The sequence below is a fragment of the Numida meleagris genome, chromosome 14 (assembly GCF_002078875.1).
Source record: "Numida meleagris isolate 19003 breed g44 Domestic line chromosome 14, NumMel1.0, whole genome shotgun sequence".
Lineage (NCBI taxonomy): Eukaryota > Metazoa > Chordata > Aves > Galliformes > Numididae > Numida > Numida meleagris.
In genome coordinates, this window is record NC_034422.1 from 13005796 (window position 1) to 13008559 (window position 2764).

The following is a 2764-nucleotide window of genomic DNA, read 5'->3' on the forward strand; positions in this document are numbered from 1 at the left end:
CTCCACCTTTCAGCAAAACAACCCCGAGCCGGGCGGGGGGCCCCGCTCCCCGGCACGGAGATAGGAAAAGCGGCGGGGACCTTGGGGATGGGGGGGTGGGGAATTGCGCCCGTGCGCGGGGCTGCGCGGCTCTTTGTGCGCGGGGTCGGGCGGTAGGAACGCACCATCTCCGCGCTCGCGCCTCTGCCGCCCGCAGCACGCGGAAATTTCCACGTCCCAGTCGCCTTCCCCCTTTAACCTTGGTATTAATTTAGGACGAATCTTTTTAAACTTCCCCGTAATGCATTCAGACGCTGCTGGAGGTTTATCTTTTCTTTCTTTTTTTTTTTTTTTTTTTTTTTTTTTTTTTTGTACTGTGGGTTATATTTACACCCAAAACAAAATAATTACACTTTTGTTGGAGAGAGAAAGCTGGTGATTAGACCGGGGCTCTTTGCAGCAAACCCTTTCTCAGTGGTACACCAGGACAATTTTTCACGGCTGGGTGAAGTCAGACGCGGGAGGTAATGAATCCTGTGAGCTATTTAAATTTACAATTTGTAACGCAGTCACTCAGAAACGCCTATGGCCCGGCGAGGAGACGCTTGCTGGGTTTGTTTAATGTTAAAACTGCACCGTCCCCTTTTTGCTGGGTGATGGAGGGGAGGGGGGCCGCGAGCGGCGGGAGCTCCGCACAGCCCCGCACAGCCCCGCACAGCCCCGCGGGAGCCCGCGGACGGGCGTGGATGGGGCTCAGCTCCCGGCCCCGCTCTCCGCGCTGCTCCGCGCTCCCCGGCGGCGCCACCAAAACTAGTTGGAAATATCAACAAAGTCGTCGGCGGAGCATCCTAACAGATAGATAATTAATTACAAAACACAGGGGGAATATGCAAACCGCGTATTACAAATTCTACAGGGCTTAACTGATTGGAAACAGATTATTATCTTGTTTGTCTTTTGTCTGTTTCACTTATCCCTCTGTCGCTTGTTGTGCTGGAAGTTGATACACTTTATTCTTGAAAGGGGATTTTTTTATATAGTAAATTCCATCAACATCTTGTATAAGCCACGCCGCTCCTCCATGCGTTGCCCTGTTAAAACACAATAGGTTTATTAGTTACATACAGGCGGTATTCCGCCGCCTGAATTATCAGCTGGTACCATGAGGGAATGTGTCTGGCTGAGGCGGGCTGGGGGGCCGCCGGGCTGCATTTTTGTTCTCCCCTCCCCGTTGCCTTTATTTATTCTTTGACTTTCCAACGAAACGGAGGAGAGAGCCGGACGGGGGGGAGCGCAGCGCCTCGTACTCGCGGCCCCGCCCGCATCCCGGCGCGCTGGGGGCACGGGGGGGTCCCAGGGCCGGAACCGAAGCGCGGCCGCGGAGCCCCACACGGCGCCGACGAGGCGCACCGGGAGCCGCCGTGGAAATAAAATCGAGCGTGAAAAGCGGTTCCGCCGCCCACACGCTGCCCTCGCCCGGAGGTGTACACGCATACGTGTGCGTGGCTATGTGCGTACATCGCCGCGGGCACGCACGCACACGGGCGAGCAGCTCGCTGGGTCCGGGCGCGGCCGTGCTCCCGCTGCGGGAGTTGCGGGGCCGGAGCTGAGCCAAGATGCTCCCGGCCCCGAGGTTTGGCCCCGCTCCTTCGCCTCCCGCAGCACAAAGCACGGAGGAGAGGATCGGATCGAGGGCAAACTTCGGCGGAACCGCGGCAGGAGCGGGCTCGGGGGCCGAGCGGCGTCTGCTTTTCGCTCCCCTTCCCTTTTCCTTCCTATTTCTTTCCTTTTCAGTTGCTGCCTGCTGAATTTCCTCCTCTCTTTGTTTTCTTTCATTTCATTCCTCTTCTGGCTCGCTCTCTCGCGCGCTTCTTTTCTGACTTTCTCTTTTTCGTTTCCTTTTTTTTCCGTTCTTTCTCTTACTCCTTTCTTTTAAATTCTTTCCTCCTTTCGTTTTCATTCTTCTGTTGATTTTCCTGTTTGCTTCTCGATTTCTTTCTTCTCTTATAATTTTTATTTTCCTTTTTGCCTTTTTCCCATCTTCCTTTGCTTCTTTTTTTTTCTTTCATCTTCCTTTTTCCTTCATTTTCGTTTAGTTTGTTATTGTTTTTTTCCTCACTCCCCCCGTTTTTTTTTTTTAATTTCCTCCTCTCTCTCTTTTTTTGCATATGTGTCTTTTCTTCCGTTTCCTTCTGAGGTTGTTCTGATTTTTGTTTGTTTGTTTTGTTTCTTTATTTTTCGTTTTATTTTCCCTCTTGCATTTTCTTTTCTTTCTCTGTTCTCTCCCCCTCTCTTTTCCTTTTCATTTATTTTGTTGGCGGTCTCTGCAATCCAAACTCACCAATTCTCCTTCCCCTGCCCGGCGATGCCTTTATCCTGTGGATTTGTGGCTTCTTTTTTGGCCGCTACCGGGAGTCTTTCAACCCGGCCGCACTGGTTCTTTCTTCCCCGGTGCGCAGAACGAGCGGGGACGGATGCAGAGGGGGAGCTGCGGGGAAGGGAAGTACGGGAGGGCCGCCCCAGCCCCGAACCCCGGTGTCCGTCGCCGCCGCCGGTTGTCGCAGTTCCGCCGCACCTGGAACTGAAGAGCACAAACAGCGGAGAAGTGCGGCGAACCCGGCCCCGGCCTCTCCCTCCTCCTCCTCTGCCCAGCCACCCCCGCCCGCTCGGTGTCAGCCCCTCTCCCGACGGAGCGGCCCGGAGGGGACACAGCTGCGCGACAAAGGCCGGCGGGGGAACACGGCACTAGCGCGGGGCCGCGTAACTTTTCGTCTCCCCTTTCCCC

General features: G+C 54.7%; 1 long non-coding RNA gene across 1 annotated transcript in view; it reads right to left on the minus strand.

The window, feature by feature from the left end:
- The window catches only part of LOC110406482, a 2995-nt gene continuing 643 nt past the window's right edge, over positions 413-2764 (minus strand). The window contains exons 2-3 of the long non-coding RNA XR_002443481.1: positions 2321-2560; positions 413-1070 (exon numbers count right to left, since the gene is read on the minus strand). This is a non-coding gene — a long non-coding RNA (uncharacterized LOC110406482). The remainder of the gene's footprint in view (positions 1071-2320; positions 2561-2764) is intronic.